The sequence below is a fragment of the Moschus berezovskii genome, chromosome 4 (assembly GCF_049115385.1).
Source record: "Moschus berezovskii isolate FMDL1 chromosome 4, NW_MosBer_1.0, whole genome shotgun sequence".
NCBI lineage: Eukaryota > Metazoa > Chordata > Mammalia > Artiodactyla > Moschidae > Moschus > Moschus berezovskii.
This window is the reverse complement of record NC_142463.1, coordinates 77570153-77590498: the sequence shown is the minus strand read 5'-3', so window position 1 is coordinate 77590498 and position 20346 is coordinate 77570153. Positions and strand designations below refer to the sequence as shown.

The window sequence follows — 20346 nt, the reverse complement described above, 5'->3', positions numbered from 1 at the left end:
AGGAGCTGACTGTGGATCAGATCATGAAATCCTTATTGCCAAATTCAGACTGAATTTGAAGAAAATGGAGAAAACCACTAGACCATTCAGGTATGACCTAAATCAAATCCCTTATGATTATACAGTGGAAGTGAGAAATAGATTTAAGAGACTAGATCTGATAGATTGTCTGATGAATGACGGATGGAGGTTCGAGACATTGTGCAAGTCACAGGAATCAAGACCATCCCCAAGAAAAAGAAATGCAAAAAAGCAAAATGGCTGTCTGGGGAGGGCTTACAAATAGCTGTGAAAAGAAGGGAAGCAAAAAGCAAAGGAGAAAAGGAAAGATATATCTATTTGAATGCAGAGTTCCAAAGAATAGCAAGGAGAGATAACAAAGCCTTCCTCAGCAATCAATGCAAAGAAATAGAGGAAAACAATAGAATGGGAAAGCCTAGAGTACACTTCAAGAAAATTAGAGATACCAAGGGAACATTTCATGCAAAGATGAGCTCGATAAGACAGAAATGGTATGGACCTGAGAGAAGCAGAAGATATTAAGAAAGGTGGCAAGAATACACAGAAGAACTGTACAAAGAAGATCTTCATGACCCAGATAATCACGATGGTGTGATCACTCACCTAGAGCCAGACATCCTGGAATGTGAAGTCAAGTGGGCTTTAGGAAGTATCACTACAACAAAGCTAGTGGAGGGGATGGAATTCCAGTTGAGCTATTTCAAATCCTGAAAGATGATGCTGTGAAAGTGCTGCATTCAATATGCCAGCAAATTTGGAAAACTCACCAGTGGCCACAGGACTGGAAAAGGTCAGTCTTCATTCCAATCCCAAAGAAAGGCAATGCCAAAGAATGCTTAAACTACCGCACCATTGCACTCATCTCACACACTAGTAAAGTGATGCTTAAAATTCTCCAAGCCAAGCTTCAGCAATACGTGAACCGTGAACTTCCAGATATTCAAGCTGGTTTTAGAAAAGGCAGAGGAACCAGAGATCAAATTGCCAACATCTGCCGGATCATGGAAAAAGCAAGAGAGTTTCAGAAAAACATCTATTTCTGCTTCATTGACTATGCCAAAGCCTTTGACTGTGTGGATCAAAGCAAACTGTGGAAAATTCTGAAAGAGACTGGAATACCAGACCAGCTGACCTGCCTCTTGAGAAATCTGTATGCAGGTCAGGAAGCTACAGTTAGAACTGGACATGAACAGACTGGTTCCAAATAGGAAAAGGAGTACGTCAAGGCTGTATATTGTGACCCTGCTTATTTAACTTCTATGCAGAGTACATCATGAGGAACGCTGGGCTGGATGAAGCACAAGCTGGAATGATGATTGCCGGGAGAAATATCAATAACCTCAGATATGCAGATGACACTACCCTTATGGCAGAAAGTGAAGAAGAACTAAAGAGCCTCTTGAAGAAAGTAAAAGAGGAGAGTGAAAAAGTTGGCTTAAAGCTCAACATTCAGAAAACTAAGATCATGGCATCTGGTGCTATTACTTCATCATAGTGAATAGGTAGTGATAGGAAAAGTAAATAGGAAATAGATGGGGAAACAGTGGAAACAGCATCAGACTTTATTTTTCTGGGCTCCAAAATCACTATAGATGGTGATTGCAGCCGTGAAATTAAAAGATGCTTACTCCTTGGAAGGAAAGTTATGACCAACCTAGATAGCATATTAAAAAGCAGAGACATTACTTTGCCAACAAAGGTCCATCTAGTCAAGGATATGGTTTTTCCAGTGGTCATGTATGGATGTGAGAGCTGGACTATAAAGAAAGCTGAGCACCAAAGAATTGATGCTTTTGAACTGTGGTGCTGGAGAAGTCTCTTGAGAGTCCCTTGGACTGCAAGAAGATCCAACCAGTCAATCCTAAAGGAGATCAGTCCTGGGTGTTCATTGGAAGGACTGATGTTGAAGCTGAAACTCCAATACTTTGGCCACCTCATGCGAAGAGTTGACTCACTGGAAAAGACCCTTATGCTGGGAGGGATTGGGGACAGGAGGAGAAGGGGACAACAGAGGATGAGATGGCTGATGGCATCACCGACTCAATGGACATAAGTCTGAGTGAACTCTGGGAGTTGATGATGAACAGGGAGGCCTGGCGTGCTGCGGTTCATGGGGTAACAAAATGTCGGACACAACTGAGTGACTGAACTGAACTGAAACATGAAGTTAACTATCTTTTGGAAACTGGAACTCTGATATCGAGGGGTAACTGAAAAGCTACCACTAAAAAAAAAAAGCTAAAGTAAACCCAGGGCAGGATGGTTAACTGGGAAGAAGGAGGCCCACTGATGACAGAGGATCACAAAGAGACTCGAGAAGCAGACGTACCCAAACCGTGTAGACACAGAATGCTGGTATAGCTAAATGAAAAAAGCTTTTTTTGGTTGAAAGCTCATAAAACAAAAGAGAGTTGGTACCTCAGATTCCCTCACATACCCCATGCAATCAGGTGACTTTTCTTTCCCAGTTTGGCAGAAAACTGGAAATTTACTGGAGTGCCTCTGAATTCAAGGACACCAGGTAGGGTGGAGGGAGAGACAGGCCCTATGAAAATACAGATATCAAGGGAAAGTCCTACATACTAGATGGAAAGATATCCAGTCCTTTCCCGTCATTTGGCCCCAAGAAAGTGGCAGCAAGATGGAAAACTACACGTAATAGTTGGAGATTTCCTCTCTTAGCTGACCATTCCAAGAAAAAACTGACAGCTGCAGTGCCCTGGGGAATCAGCTACGGCTCCGCATACTAATCCTACAGGGTAGTCCCTTCCTGGCAACACACTGACTGTCTACTTGGCTTTTCATTACCTGGTGCAGGAACTACCAAACCGCTCAACATGTGGGAAGGCTCTGAGGTGAAAGATTCACAAACAAAGAGAATATGAGAGGTAGACAGAATAGAGAATAGAATGCTTTCCAACAAAGGAAAGCATGAGAGACAAGAATGAGATCAAATTCATAAATGAAAACAGGTGTATTTTCTAAGAATTCAGAGAACAGCAGAGAAACCAAAAAAAAAAAAAGAGGCTCATGAAAGCTGAAATATGACGAAAGGATTAAAAACCCAACAGAAAGTTCCAAAGATAGAACTCAGGAACGAAGCTGGACCAAAAGAACATGAGAAGGAAAAGAAGATATTTTTAAAAATTAAAGGATCCAGGTAGACAGAACCTGAGTGAAAATAATTCCAGAAAATGAAGCAGGTAAATCCAAACTGAAATATATCCAGATTGACAGGATCTATCAGACCTCCTTAAAATGAACAAGACAGCGGTGGGGAGGGAAATGCTCCCACAAGCTTCCATTACCATGACATTTCATAATCGTAGAGGTTTTTTAATTCCTAAAAGCTTAGGAAAAAATTTAGGAAAGCCTAAATTAAGGAGAGAATATAAAGAGGATGGAGAAGGCAATGGCAAGCCACTCCAGTACTCTTGCCTAGAAAATCCCATGGATGGAGGAGCCTGGTAGGCTGCAGTCCGTGGGGTCGCTAAGGGTCGGACACGACTGAGCGACTTCACTTTCACACACTGGAGAAGGAAATGGCAACCCACTCCAGTGTTCTTGCCTGGAGAATCCCAGGGACGGGGGACCCTGGTGGGCTTCTGTCTATGGGGTCACACAGAGTCGGACACGACTGAAGTGACGCAGCAGCAGCAGCAGCAGCATAAACAGGGAAAATACAACAGAAACATCAGGAATCAGAATGCCTTCAGATTTCTCAAAATGATAATAAATTAGTATCTTCACAATTTTTAGAGGAAAATATTTTCTACCTAGAACTATTTATAGCCATACAATCATTCAAGTATACAGGAAAAATAAAGCCATTTCAGGTGTGAAAGATTTCAAAATCTGACTTCCCATGCATCCATTCTTTGGAGGACTTCACTTTTCCAAAATAAGGGCATATACCAAGAAAGAAGAAATAGGATCTAAAAGCAGGAGATTCAACACAGAAGAGAATTAAAGGAAATTCCTTGGATGACAGTGGAAGAATGTTCCAGGTTGACAGCTTTGCAGCAGACTTAGAGAACAACCTATACACACGGGAGCTGAAAGACTTCAAGGAGGCAAGGAAATAATAAGAGGGAGGAAGGAAAGGGAAAGAGCAAAGAAAGCAGGGAAAGAGAAAGAGGAAAAGAAGGAAACTGACAGAATCAGTCTAAGCATAATGAAAGGAAGCGTGCCATGTTAGACTTTGTAAATGAGTTATGATTGATGCAAAACAAGTGAAAAGGAAGAGAAAACAAGACAGGGAGAAAGGGAGGGCCTCACAAAAATGAATAAATGATGAGCTCTAAGGAAAACAAAAAGTACAAGAATGAAAATGTAATCACAGGTCATCACATCCCTTGACTGTGAATACAAATAAATTGTTCCTAATCCCAAATTTAACTAAACATGGTGATATAGTTAGATTAAGATAATAGGAAGAAAAACATTAGTATGTCTGAGAGGAGGAGACAAGCTAATACCACGAGGGAAAAGAAAGAAGACGAACCATTCCAGACTGCTGACAACCATCTAACAGACAACCACCACACGACACGCGATCTTAGACTGGATTCTGTGCCAGAGGAGAGCCTTTGAGAACCTTTGTTTTTTTCCTCTCTAAGAGATATCTTTGGTACAACTGGAAAATTTTGAAAGGGTCTGCGGATTAGAATATATTATGTCAATGTTAATTTCCTGATTAAGATACTCACACACTGTAATTATGTAGGAGAGTGTCCTTGTTTTCAAAAATACACAGAGATTTAATTATGAGAAATAAAATATGTTTCCAATTTACTCAATTTACAGAGAGGCAGAAAGCAAATGTTGTGAAATGGTAAATAACCTGCAGACCTAGATTCTTTGTGGCATTCTCGGAAGACTTCAAGTCTGAAATTATTTCAAAATTAAAAAATATATTAATAGTTTTCAAAAGCCAAATTATTCGACAAGGCTTAAAATAAAATGAAACAAATTAAAAATAAAAATGCAGCATCCCATGTACCGGTATTAGCCTTATCAGTTCATACTCCTTAGAAATAAATTCAGAACTCTTAGCTATATTTGTTCCTTGTTACATTCTTTACTTCAAAATAACACATATACTCTTTCTAATTTTTCAATTTTTATATTATCAGTAGATTTCCTACTAAGGAGGATGAAGACTATTTATTTAGACAATTAATTATGAGTATAGACTCAGAGATCTATTTTACTCAATGGGTTATAATTCATTAACATAATTCATTTTGATGTTCTAAGTGTCCAAAACTTGCCTAGTAGGAGTCCCTTAAAACTGGCATCTGTGTTTTTGATGTCTTCATTACTTTTCGAGCACTTTATTTTCAGGCATATCAAGATATTGCAGATTTACCTTATACTTATTTTCCCTGCCCCTAGTCATGGAATCAGACATTTATCCAAAGAGCTCTGGTTCCTTTAAGAGGAGACTGGTATTTATAATATAAGATATAAATGCTAGAAAATATATGCATGTTAGGCATGATTTAGACCAAGGAATAGAAAACAAGTCACAATTGGGTTGATCAGACACACAAAAAACACAGAGATAATAAATGTCTTGCAACAAAAGTTCAGTGAGATAAATTACAATATATCCCTATGACCAAATACAATAAACTCTATCCATATAATAAAGTCATTAACGTATTAGAAGAATATATAGAAACTTGGGGAAAGGTTCACAGTGTGTTAGTAAGAGAAAACAGTAGCTTATAAAATTTGTTTTTAACTAGATTCTAATGCATGCATGTGTGCTTGTGTTTATGACAGAGGGGCACCAGAGGGTATGAGAGAAAAGGTAACAAAGAGTGACTCATAATATGCTGTGCTCATGAACTTGAAGTTATACCAAAAAGTTAACAGAATTTATTTCAAGTGTCGGGATTCCTCTTGAGTTTAATACTTTCCTGTCTGAGTTTCTGTGTTTACAAATATTCTAAAATAAATGTGTAGTATTTTACAGAAAGATTTTTAATTGTTTAGAGTCAACACTGTACCTAATGTGTTCATAAATAGTACGAACCATTGTAATAAGTTAAAAGAGTATCTAGGGCCATTTTGGCAGAAGAGCTTGGATTACACATTTGATAGTTTGATTTTTTTTTTCTGAACTCATCAAAGTTGTACAGTTAAAAAGGAAACTTAAAAATATGCCCAGAATCACAAGAAGATGGAATTGCTAAAATTATGGGATGCTAACACAATGGTGGGCTTCCGTCTATGGGGTCACACAGAGTCGGACACGACTGAAGTGACTTAGCAGCAGCAGCAGCAACACAATGGAATACTAAGCAGTTATTACAACAGAATTTAGAGGTTCCAAATAAACATGCAATCAGCAAACACAAAAATCTCTCTCAATATTCATTTCATATAAATAAGAGTTTTCTAAGCTGACAAATTTTAATTTGATGGGCAAATGTGCTTTAAATTTCACTGACAGTGCATACAACCATGTGCTCTGGCATTCTTTGTAGTCACCCTCTTGACTTACCACAACCCACTTCTTTTACCTACTACATAATTTAGCATTCTATTTCTTCTGCTTAAAATGCATCCTTTTGTAGAGTGGGAAAGATCTGCATGAATTTACAAAGGCTCACAATTCCAGAGTGTAGTGTGGTGTCATAAAAATATGCTTCAATATCTAGCAAAGGAAGAAAATTACAGGCTGAAATTTAGCAACCTCCAAGATTTCAGTAGAAAGATTTAAATTACTATGAATCACTCAGAAACATTCTTAAAACCTCAATAAAACTGACTATTCAAAGAGTTTTATATTCACTTCAAAGAAAAAGGAAAGAAAATACACTGGCGATACTTAAAAGATTTACATTTGGACATGAATAAGTGAAGAAAATAAGTGTTTGAGAAGATCCAAAGAAGTAATTAACCAAAAAGAACTCCATTTAACCTTTTGTGGTTGATGCTTTTCCGGAGAAATGGATCATTAAAATTTGTTCTTTGCAAACAAAGGTCTCACCTCCACTATAATGCATGCCTCTTTCTCCTGCTAGTTCTCCCTCCTCCTTCCCCTGCCCTCATTTATACAGTTGTTCATTCTCTGTATTTGGTCATATGTCCATTTTCTTATGATATTTCAGACAGTGAAAATACATCTTTTCATTTTTTTTTCCCTTCAAGAGATTAAAGCAGAGGGGAAATTATTTGCATGCTTAAAGTTCTTAAATAACACTGAATACTTACAGCCAGCATAGTGAACACACACACATACAGAGGCATGCACCAAAACATCTAGGGATGGTTTCAGGCTAAAATCTGAATATGCATAATAGAGAAGTAAGTCACATTGTTGTAGGAAGTCAGTGCCTTTTTCTCTCTCTCTTTTGATAGGTCACCCCCCCCCATTTTGGAGGATAACTGCTTTACAGTATCATGTTGGTCTCTGCCGTATATCAACGTGAAATCAGCCCCAGGTTCACTTATGTCCCCTCCCTCCTGAATCGCCCTCCCACCACTCACCTCTCTAGGTTAACACAGAGCTCAAAAAATGGGTGGAAGACCTAAACAGACAATTCTCTAAAGAAGACATACACATGGCCAACAAACACATGAAAAGATGCTCAACGTCACTCATAATTAGAGAAATGCAAACAAAAACTACAATCAGGTATCACCTCACATCAGTCAGAATGGCCGTCATTAAAAAAATTTACAAACGGATGGGGAGAAAAGGGAACCCTCTTGCACCGTTGGCGGGAATGTAAACTGATACAGTTGCTATGGAGAATAGTATGGAGATTCCTTAAAAAACTGAAATAGAATTACCATATGACCCAAAAATCCCACTAATGGGCAAATGCCCTGAGAAAACCATAATTCAAAGAGACATATGCACCCCAATATTCATGGCAGCACTGTTTACAATAGCTAAGACATGGAAACAACCAAGATGGCACTTTTATCCTTATTCCAAATTAGCACATTCACTATAAGAAAAACCATGTAAATGACTTTCTTAAAATAAATGGACATTAGCACTGTCTTAGCATCACGCTGCAATTTATTGACAGACTTACTGATGAAATAAGGGTAAGTTTCCCTTGTCGTTACTTTTGTTTTATTGTAAGTATCTGCTGTGGGTTGAACCATGTCCTCCCAAATTTCATATGTTGAACTCCGAACCCTGCCACCTCAAAATATGACCTTATTTGGGGATAGGAGCTTCACAGAGGAAATTGAGTTAAAATGAGGTCACTGAAGTGGGTCCTGATGCAATATGACTGGGATCTTTACAAAAGGGGGGAATTTGGACAAAGACATGCATGTTATGAGACACAGGGAGAAGACAGCCATCTACAAACCCGGTGGAGAGGCAGGGATGAGATCCTTCCCTCACACACTCAGAAGGTACCAACCCTGCTGACACCTTGATTTCAGACTTCTAGCTTCCAGAACTGTGAGAAAATTAATTTCTGTTTGTTTCAGACACTTAGTCTGTGGTACTTCATCATGGAAGCCCTAGCAAATGAAGAGCACTTCTGTATACAGAATGGCACACGATAAATGTGTAAAGAAGAAAGTAAGTTTAGAAAGGAAGGAAGGAATTATCATTAAAACATTACATCTTTGATCCATTCATTTTTTTAAACCAGTGAACAATCAACTTCAATAATTTCTGAGAAATGTTTTTGCCTCCCACCTTTAATGCTATTTGATGGTTCCAAAGTTCTACTACTGAAATAAATAAAATGCACAGCTGAAATTTAAAACAAACAATGGCCTGCCAATATTTGAGTGCTCAGGAGATAAACTCCATAAGAAACAGGTTGAAGGGGGAGATATGACCTCTCTGAGAGGTGTCCTTCCTTAATATCCCTCTCTAAGATTCAACTCCAGAACATCTCATAAATATAACATGAATTACTCTGATAATACTAAATTGCATCCACCATCTGTGCACAAACAGCTCTTTTCCTTTTACAAGCAGAGGGGGGAAAAATCAATGTGAGAAGTGTGATAAATCAGAATACTGGCATGAAAAGGCCATGCAAATAAAATTGCTGATGTACAAGAAACACGTACACCAAGAGACATCTGGTAAAATGCAACTTAACATGGAAGGAGTTTGAGAAACCATGTTGTTATGAGGGACACTCATCTTGATGGGCCTAAATTTAGACTTACCAGCTGTGTTTTGGTTTACAACTCCTTCCAATCTGCCTGCTTATAATAATAATAAAAATTAGAAAGGCCTTCTGTGGAACACTTGAAAATGTGATTGGGGGAAAAGCCAGCTTGTGTCGGGTTCTATAATGGGGCACACAACACTCAATAATCTTGTTTGACATAATTTCCAGTGTGATGCAGTATATATACCCTTGTATGCATATATCATAATTTATTTATCCTTTTTTTTTTCTATTTTCTAACAGTGTTGCCTTGAATATACTTGAGCTTTTTCAGAGTTTTTACACTATAAAGTTAGAGCCTAACCACAGAAATGTCACAAATGATTTTATTTGATAAAATTTTCCCCTCTGGACAAAAAGAAAAGTGGTAAAAGAAAAAGGTTAGGCAGTCAAGGTGTTGGTCGCTCAGCTGTGAGCACACAGACTGTAGCCCACCAGGCTCCTCTGCCCATAGGATTCTTCAAGCAAGAAAACTGGAGTGGGTTGCCATTTCCTCTTCAGGGGATCTTCCCAATCCAGGGTTTGAACCTCGGTCTCCTGTATTGTAGGCAGATTCTTTATTCAAGTTTAGACATATACTAGCTGTGTGAACCTCGTTAAGTCACGTTACTTTTCTGAGATTCAGTTTTCTCCTTTGTAACCTCAGAGAGGTCATATCTCACCTTGGATTCCAGATGATTAAGAAGAGGATAAAAAGAGACAAATAAATGTGATGTATACAGACACTGTCTGCTTGAAGGCTTTATGTGAATTATGCAAACATTACCATGACCCTATAGAATATGTTCTATTTCTTCCCCTTTTTTAAACTAGGTAACAATACTCCTGAATAGCTGCTATTTTACCTCTTGTTTTCAAATGAGGAACCAGGTTAAATCACTTGTTCAAACTCTAACTGCTATTTTAATAAGTAGAGGAGCCAGCATTTGACCACCCCCTAACTGCCAGTAGGCTGATTGTAAGGGAGATGAACCCTGAATATTCACTGGAAGGACTGATGCTGATGTGGAAGCTGAAGCTCCAATATTTTGGTTATCTGATGTGAACTGAGGACTCTGGAAAAGTCCCTGACACTGGGAAAGATTGAGGGCAGAAGGAGAACAGGGCATCAGAGGATAAGATGGCTGGATGGCATCACCGATGCAATGAACATGAACTTGGGCCAACTCAGGGAGACGATGAAGGATAGGGAGGTCTGGTAAGCTACAGTCCATGGGTTCGCAAAGAGTCACACAACTGGGAGACTGAACAACAACAGCCAGTAAGTCACATGTACTGGGCATTATTACTGATTCACTTTTTCAGGTACCCATGAAATTAAATATAAATCTACAACAAGAATACAATTTCTATGGTTAAAACATTGTCATGTAGTAGTGTTCTTGCCGGGAGAATCCCAGGGACAGAGGAGCCTGGTGGGCTGCCGTCTATGGGGTCGCACAGAGTCGGACACGACTGACGCGACTTAGCAGCAGCAGCAGCAGATACAACCTAAGGCACTACAAAAACTTTCAGGGCAGCCCAGAATAGATAGATAAATTGTGGTACACGCACACAAGTTTACATATACTACACAGCAATGAAAACCAACCACAGGGACTTCCCTGGTAGTCCAGGGGTTAAGAATCTGCCTTGCAATTCAAGGTACATGGGTTCAATCCTTGGTTAGCAAACTAAGATCCCATGCAACACAACAACTGGAGCCTGGCGCCACAACTAGAGAATCCTTGCTCCACAATGAAAGAACCTACATGATGCAACAAAGATCCCGTTGCCACAGCTGAGACCCAATCCAGCCAAGTAAATAAATGCATTCTTTTAAAGAAAATAGGAAATCAACTACAACTTCATATAAGGCCATTGATAAATGTAAGTTAAATTATAAGCTAAATATGAGGGGAGAAAGCAAATCAGAGAATAATTCACACAGGGCAACATCATTTTTTAAAATCCTAAAATATACAAGGTCAAAATTCAGAAAAACCTTTAACAGATATTGCTTCAAATATATACACATATCTTCCTCAATTACAGTGGGGTTCAGTTCAGTTCAGTTCAGTCGCTCAGTCGTGTCTGACTCTCCGCGACCCCATGAATCACAGCACGCCAGGCCTCCCTGTCCATCACCAACTCCCGGAGTTCACTCAAACTCATGTCCACAGAGTCAGTGATGCCATCCAGCCATCTCATTCTCTGTTGTCCCCTTCTCCTCTCACCCCCAACCTTTCCTAGCATCAGAGTCTTTTCCAGTGAGTTACATCCCTATAAACCCATTGAAAACTGAAAATACTGTGATTCAAAAAGTATTTAATATACCTAACCTCCTGAACATGACAGCTTATCCTAGCCTATCTTAAATATGATCAGAACACTTACATTAGTCTACAACTGGGCAAAATCATCTAATACAAAGCCAACCTTGATGAAAGAGAAAGAGAAGAGTGAAAAAGTTGGCTTAAAGCTCAACATTCAGGAAACAAAGATCATGGCATCTGGTCCCATCACTTCACAGCAAATATATGGGGAAATAATGGAAACAGTGAGAGACTTTATCTTTTTGGGCTCCAAAATCACTACAGATGGTGACTACAGCCATGAAATTAAAAGATGCTTGCTCCTTGAAATAAAAGCTATGACTAACTTAGACAGCATATTAAAAAGCAGAGACATTTCTTGGCTAACAAAGGTCCATATAGTCAAAGCTATGGTTTTTCCAGCAGTCATGTATGGATGTGAGAGTTGGACTATAAAGAAAAGTGAGCACAGAAGACTTGATGCTTTTGAACTGGGGTGTTGGAGAAGACTCCTGAGAGCCCCTTGGACTGCAGGGAGATAAAACCAGTCAATCCTAAATGAAATCAGTCCTGAATATTCATTGGAAGGACTGATGCTGAAGCTGAAACTCCAATACCTTGGCCACCTGATGCGAAGAACTAAATCACTGGAAAAGACCCATATTCTGGGAAAGATTGAAGTCAGGAAGAGAAGGGGACGACAGAGGATAAGATGGTTGGATGGCATCACCGACTCAATGGTAATAAGTCTGAGTAAGCTCTGGGAGTTGGTGATGGACGGGGAAGCCTGGTGTGCTGTAGTCCATGGGGTCGCAAAGAGTCGGATGAGACTGAGCAACTGAACTGAACTGAATCTTATAGTACTGAGTATCTCATGTACTTTATTGAATGTTGCCTGAAAGTAAAAAACAGAATGGCTGTACAGGCACAGAATGTTTATAAGTGTATGGTTGTTTCCCCTCGTGATGGTGTGGCTGGCTGGGAGCTGTGGCTCACTGCTGCTACCCAACTCCAGGAAAGCTTTATCTCCTACTACCCAAGAATAGATCAAAATTTACAGTATGGTTTTTACTGAATGTGTAACACTTTTGCACTGTGAAGTCTAAATATCATACATCAAACCGTTTTGCATCTAGGACCATCACTTTTATGAAAACTAAATGAATGAAAAAAACAAAACCCAAATTATTATTTTCTTTTAAGCAAGAGAGAGAGAGAATCTTGGGAGGACCACACAGAGAATGCAGGTATACCTCATTTTATCTTGCTTCACTTTACTGTACTTCACAGATAGCATATTTCCCACAAACTGAAGGGTTCTGGCAAGTCTACATTGAGCAAGTCTATAGGTCCCATTTTTTCCAACAGTATTTGCTCACTTCATGTCTCTGCGTCACATTTGGGTAATTCTTGCAACACTACTTCAAATGGTTTCATTATTACTATATGTTATGGTAACCTGTGATCAGTGATCTCTTATTGTAATTGTTTTGGGACGTCACAAACCACGTCCATATGAGATGTGAACTTGATGAAAGTTTCCGTTCTAACTGTTCCTCCCACTAGTTGCCCCCCATTTCTCTCCCTCACCTTGAGCCTCCCTATTCCCTGAGATACAATACTGAAACAGGTCAAGTAATAATCCTACCATGGGCTTCCCTGATGGCTCAGCAGTAAAGAATCTGCCTACAAAGCAGGAAATGTGGGTTCAATCCCACATTCGATCCCAGGGTTAGGAAAATCCCCTGGAGAAGGAAATAGCAACCCAGTCCAGTATTCTTGCCTGGGAAATCCCATGGACGGAGAAGTCTGGAGGGCTACAGTCCATGAGGTCACAAAGAGTCGGACACAACTCGATGCAGGAAGCCAATAGTCCTTTTCAAGTGAAAGGAAGAGTCTCAAGACTCATTTAAAGAAAAAACCAGGAATAATCAAGCTTAGTGAGGAAAGCATGCTGAAAATCAAGATGGGCTGAAAGCTAGGTCTCCTGTGCCAGTTAGCCAAGTTGTGAATGCAAAGAAAAAGTTCTTGAAGTTAACAAAAGTGCTACTCTAGTGAACACACAGATGATAAGAACGCGAAACAGCCTTATTACTGATGTGGAGAAAGTATTAGTGATCTGGATAGAAGATCCAGCCACAACATTCCCTTCAGCCAAAAACTAATCCAGAGCAAGGTCTTAACTCTCTTTAATTCCATGAAGGCTGAAAGAGGTGAGGAAGCTGAAGAAGAAAAGTATGAAGTTAGCAGAGGCTGGTTTATGAGCTTTAAGAAAAGAAGCCATCTCTATAACATAAAAATACAGGGTGAAGCAGCAACTTGCTAATGTAGAAGCTGCAGCAAACTATCCAGAAGACCTAGCTAAGTTCATTAATGAAGATGGCAACACTAAACAACAGATTTTCAATGAAGATGAAACAGCCTTATACTGGAAGAAGATGACATCTAAGACATTCATAGCTAGAGCAGATAAGTCAATGTCTGGCTTTAAAGCACTTCTTAGTGGCTAATGCTGGTGGTAACTTTAAGTTGAGGGTCAATGCTCATTTACTATTCTGAATAGCTTAGGGCCCTTAAGAATGATGCTAAATTGATTCTGCCTATGCTCTATAAAAGAGGTTTTTCCCAGTAGCTCGGTGGTAAAGAATCTGCCTGCAATGCAAGAGACACAGGAGACAAGGGTTCAATTCCTGGGTCAGGAAGATCTCCTGGAGGAGGCCATGGCAACCCACTCCAATATTCTTGCCTGGAGAATCCCATGGGCAGAGGAGCCTGGTGGGCTACATACAGTCCATGAGGTCACAAAGAGTCACGACTAAAGCAACTGAGTATGCACATGCTCTATAAATGGAACCACAAAGCCTAAATGAGAGCCAATCTGTTTACAACATGGTTTATTGAATATTTTAAGCCCACTGTTGAGACCTACTGCTCAGAAAAAAAAGTTCTTTTCAAAATATTACTGTTCATTGACAATGCACCTGGACACCCAAGAGCTCTGATGGAAATGTTCAATGAGATTAATATTTTCATTCTTATGAAAGAATGAAAACATCCATTCTTCAGGTCATAGATTAAAGACTTCCAAGACTTTTCAGACTTATTACTGAAGCACATGTAATGAAGTACATTCAGTACTGAAGTACTGAAGCCTACATTTCACAAGGCTATAGCTGCCATAGACAGTGATTTCTCTGATGGATCTGGGCAAGGGAAAGTGAAAGCCTTCTGGAAAGATTTCACCATTCTAGATGCCACTAGGAACATCTGTGATTCATGAGAAGAGGTGAAAACATAAACATTCACAGAATTTGGAAAAAGTTAATTCCAACCCTCATGGATGACTTTGAGAGGTTCAAGACTTCAGTGGAGGAAATAATTGCACATGTGGTATATACAGATAGAAAACTGGAATTAGAAATGAAGCCTGAAGATGTAACTGAATTGCTACAATATCATGATAGACCATGAGAGGATGAGAAGTTGTTTCTTATGGATAAGCAAAGAAGTGTTTCTTGAGATGGAATCTACTCCTGGTGAAAATGCTGTGAAGATTGTTGAAATGACAACAAAGGATTTAGAATATTACATAAATCGATACCCTTAGTGATAAACCAGAGGCAGGGTTTGAAAGCACTGACTCCAGCATTGAAAGAAGTTTTCTGTGGGTAAAATGCTACCAAACAGGATTGCATGCTACACAGAAATCATTTGTGAAAGGAAGAGTCAACTGATGTGCCAAACCTCGTTCTGTTGTCTTATATTAAGAAATTGCCGTAGCCACCCCAACTTTCAGCAACCACTACCCTGATCAGTAAGCAGCCACCAAAACTGAGGTAGGCCCCTCAAGCAGTAGAAGGATTATGGTTCATTGAAAGCTTAGATTACGGTTAACATAATTTTTAGCAATAAAGTATTTTTAATTTAAGGTATGTACATTTTTTTGCACACTTAACTGACTGTAGCATAAATATAACTGTCATACGCACTGAAAAAACAAAAAACTGGATGACTCATTTCATTGCAATATTGGCTTTATTGTGACGGTCTGAAACTGAACCTGCAATATCCTTGAGGCATATTTGTACCAAAATTTGAGGTTATGCTTTACTTCCTAAGGTAGTGGCGGATGCAATATTATTATTCTATTACTGCTGATGCTGCTGCTGCTACTGCTAAGTCACTCCAGTCCTGTCCAACTCTGTGCGACCTCATAGACGGCAGCCGACCAGGCTCTGCCGTCCCTGGGATTCTCCGGGCAAGAACACTGGAGTGGGTTGCCATTTCCTTCTCCAGTGTGTGAAAGTGAAAAGTGAAAGTGAAGTCGCTCAGTCGTGTCCGACTAGTAGCGACCCCATGGACTGCAGCCCACCAGGCTCCTCTGTCCATGCGATTTTCTAGGCAAGAGTACTGGAGTGGCTTGCCATTGCCTTCTCCGATTCTATTACTAAGAGTCTGCAAATATTTTCCATAAAGGGCCAGATAGTAAATTTGGGCCTTACAGGCCATCTGGTCCTGTTATAATTACTTACCTTGGGCACTACACTGTGAAAGTAGTCACAGACAATATATAAATCAATGGATGTGGTTATATGCCAATAACCTTTATTTGTGAACAAAATGCAGACCGGATTTGGCCCCACAGGCTGTTTGCCCCTGTAGATATTATATAGTTATAGATATTATATAAATAGTTATATTACCTATAGTGATGGATGTAATATGGATACATATGTATATATACATAGTCTTTCGTATACATGAAAATATTCTATATTAAAAATAGTTTTTAAAGTTTTATAAAAGGCAGTTCAAGTAGGATAAGGATATATTCTTGATTATTGAAAATGGTCCACTAATTTTCTTTTCACAATTTTCTCGTCAAACTTAAAAATAAAAATTAAATCCTCTTCACTTTTAGTACATATACGCTAAGTCACTTCAGTCATGTTTGACCCTTTAAAGCCCTGTGGACTGTAGACTGCGAGGCTCCTCTGTTCAAAGAATTCTTCAGACAAGAATACTGAAATGGGTTGCCACTGTCTACTCCAAGGGGGTCTTCCCAACCCAGGGAACATACCCGTGCCTTTTGCATCTCCTGCATTGGCAGGCAGATTTTTTACCACTGTGCCACCTGTGAAGCCTATTGTATAGCAGACACATCAAAAAATTATAGTAAGATTTTTTTCTTGAAAACAGCCATACAACCCAGGGATTGAACTCGCATCTCTTAGGTCTCCTGCATTGGCAGACAGGTTCTTTACCACTAGCACCACCTGGGAAGCCCTTTGGTAGGTAGGTAGAAGTCAAAATAAGTTTCAGATTTTTAGCATCTGCATAACTTTTAGGGATTTTTTTCTTAACACTTGGATATGTATACAAATACACTCACAAAATAATATGTTTTATCACCTCAGTAATGATTACTACATATGAAACAAGGACAAGTAAAAACGAAAGAAAAAAATAAGTAAAATATTAAGAATGAAAGACTGTTGAGAATCTGTCACTGTGTCCTTCAAAACATAGATGCATTTATATGTATGGGTTAGAGATATGTCACATCATTCCATGTAAAAGACATTTAAAGCCATGAATGTTAAATTCAGAAATGATAACAGTCTACTAAATTTGTTTTAAAATAAGTCTGTGGTAATGGATACATATACGAAACATCAGTTCAGTTCAGTTGTTCAGTCGTGTCCGACTCTTTGCGACCCAATGAATCACAGCACGCCAGGCCTCCCTGTCCATCACCAACAACTCCCGGAGTTCACTCTAACTCATGTCCATCGAGTCAGTGATGCCATCCAGCCATCTCATTCTCTGTCGTCCCCGTCTCCTCCCACCCCCAATCCGTCCCAGCATCAGAGTCTTTTCCAGTGAGTCAACTCATCGCATGAGGTGGCCAAAGTATTGGAGTTTCAGCTTTAGCATCAGTCCTTCCAATGAACACCCAGGACTGATCTCCTTTAGAATGGACTGGTTGGGTCCTTGCAGTCCAAGGGACTCTCAAGAGTCTTCTCCAGCACCACAGTTCAAAAGCATCAATTCTTCGGCAATCAGCTTTCTTCACAGTCCAACTCTCACATCCATACATGACCACGAGAAAAAACATAGCCTTGACTAGACGGACCTTGGTTGGCAAAGTAATGTCTCTGCTTTTTAATATGCTATCTAGGTTGGTCATAATTTTCCTTCCAAGGAGTAAGCGTCTTTTAATTTCATGGCTGCTATCAGCATCTGCAGTGATTTTGGAGCCCAAAAAAATAAAGTCTGACACTGTTTCCGATGTTTCCCCACCTATTTCCCATGAAGTGATGGGACCAGATGCCATGATCTTCGTTTTCTGAATATTGAGCTTCAAGCCAAACTTTTCACTCTCCTCTTTCACTTTCATCAAGAGGCTTTTGAGTTCCTCTTCACTTTCTGCCATAAAGGTGGTGTCATCTGCATATCTGAGGTTACTGAAATTTCTCCCAGCAATCTTGATTCCAGCTTGTGCTTCTTCCAGCCCAGCGTTCCTCATGATGTACTCTGCACAGAAGTTAAATAAGCAGGGTGACAATATACAACCTTGACGTACTCTTTTCCCTATTTGGAACCAGTCTGTTGTTCCATGACCAGTTCTATCTGTTGCTTCCTGACCTGCCTATAGGTGTCTCAAGAGGCAGGTCAGCTGGTCTGGTATTCCCATCTCTTTCAGAATGTTCCACAGTTTATTGTGATCCACACAGTCAAAGCCTTTGGCATAGTCAATGAAGCAGAAATAGATGTTTTTCTGGAACTCTCTTGCTTTCTCCATGATCCAGCGGATGTTGGCAATTTGATCTCTGGTGCCTCTGTCTTTTCTAAAACCTGCTTGAACATCTGGAAGTTCACAGTTCACATATTGCTGAAGCCTGGCTTGGAGAATTTTGAGCATGACTTTACTAGCGTGTGAGATGAGGGCAATTGTGCCGTAGTTTGAGCATTCTTTGGCATTGCCTTTCTTTGGGATTGGAATGAAGACTGACCTTTTCCAGTCCTGTGGCCACTGCTGAGTTTTCCAAATTTGCTGGCATATTGAGTGCAGCACTTTCATAGCATCATCTTTCAGGATTTGAAATAGCTCAACTGGAATTCTATCACCTCCACTAGCTTTGTTCGTAGTGATGCTCTCTAAGTCCCACTTGACTTCACATTCCAAAATGTCTGGCTCCAGGTGAGTGATCACGCCATCGTGATTATCTTCATCGTGAAGATATTTTTTGTACAGTTTTTCTGTGTATTCTTGCCACCTCTTCTTAATATCTTCTGCTTCTGTTAGGTCCATACCATTTCTGTCCTTTATCGAACCCATCTTTGCATGAAATGTTCCCTAAATATCTTTAATTTTCTTGAAAAGGTCTCTTGTTTTTCCTATTCTGTTGTTTTCCTCTATTTCTTTGCATTGATCGCTGAGGAAGGCTTTCTTATCTCTCCTTGCTATTCTTTGGAACTCTGCGTTCAGATGCTTATATCTTTCCTTTTCTCCTTTGCTTTTTGCTTCTCTTTCTTTTCACAGCTATTTGTAAGGCCTCCTCAGACAGCCATTTTGCTTTTTTGCATTTCGTTTCCATAGGGATGGTCTTGGTCCCTGTATCCTGTACAATGTCACGAACCTCCGTCCAGAGTTCATCAGGCACTCTATCTATCAGATCTAGTCCTTTAAATCTATTTCTTACTTCCACTGTATAATCATAAGGGATTTGATTTAGGTCATACCTGAATGGTCTAGTGGTTTTCCCTACTTTCTTCAATTTAAGTCTGAATTTGGCAATAAGGAGTTCATGATCTGAGCCACAGTCAGCTCCTGGTCTTGTTTTTGCTAACTGTATAGAGCTTCTCCATCTTTGGCTGCAAAGAATATAATCAATCTGATTTCAGTGTTGACCATCTGGTGATGTCCATGTGTAGAGTCTTCTCTTGTGTTGTTGGAAGAGGGTGTTTGCTATGACCAGTGCGTTCTTTTGGCAAACACAGTATCAGCTAACTATTGCTACTACTAATCTACTATTGTTCTACTATCGCAGATTCCTGTGATGACTGACTGGAAGCAGAGCAAGCCAAGAAAAAGCAATTATACTAATCAACACTCCCAAAGAGGTTGAAAATATGTCCCATGGGGAGATAACACTGTACACCCAACTCAGGGATATAATAAAAAATGGTTCCCAAGAAGTGCACTAGTTAGCTAAAATGGATTTTGTGTGGTCAGTTGCTTCAGTCGTATATGACTCTGTGCAACCCCGTGGACTGTAGCCCTCCAGGCTCCTCTGTCCATGGGATTCTCCAGGCAAGAATACTGGAGTGGGTCACCATGCCCTCCTCCAGGAGATCTTCCCTACCCAGGGATCGAACCTGAGTCTCCAAGGTCTCCTATATCGGCTGGCAGGTTCTTTACCACTAGTGCCACCTAGCAATCCCAGTTTGTAGAATAGGGATAATAATAATTATCTCCAAATCACTTATTTCTTAATTGGAAGAGCCAAGATTCGGCCGCCACCACCCACAAGCACACACAAAAAGCATCTAGCATAGCAGTTTTGTTTCATTCAACAAAGGTTCATTGATTGTCAACAGTGTGTTAAGCACTGGGCTGGGGATTCTATAATGGTCAAAACTGGCTGCCATGATGCCTTCTCCCATGAAGCTAAGGAGGGTAACAGATAATAAACAAATAAAACTACAGAAAAATAAGATAAGTCCAGATACAAAGAAAGAGAGTAAATTCCAGAGAAAGTAGAGTGATTTTCTGGAGAGTTTACAATCTTCAGATAAAGGTCGGATGCTCCATAATTTACAACCAGGAGACTAACACCAGACTATAATCATTT

General features: G+C 39.7%; 1 protein-coding gene across 4 annotated transcripts in view; it reads right to left on the bottom strand.

Annotated features, from left to right (window-relative positions):
- Positions 1-20346, bottom strand: part of SNX7 (sorting nexin 7) — a 119885-nt gene that overhangs the window by 81915 nt on the left and 17624 nt on the right. The window lies entirely within an intron of this gene.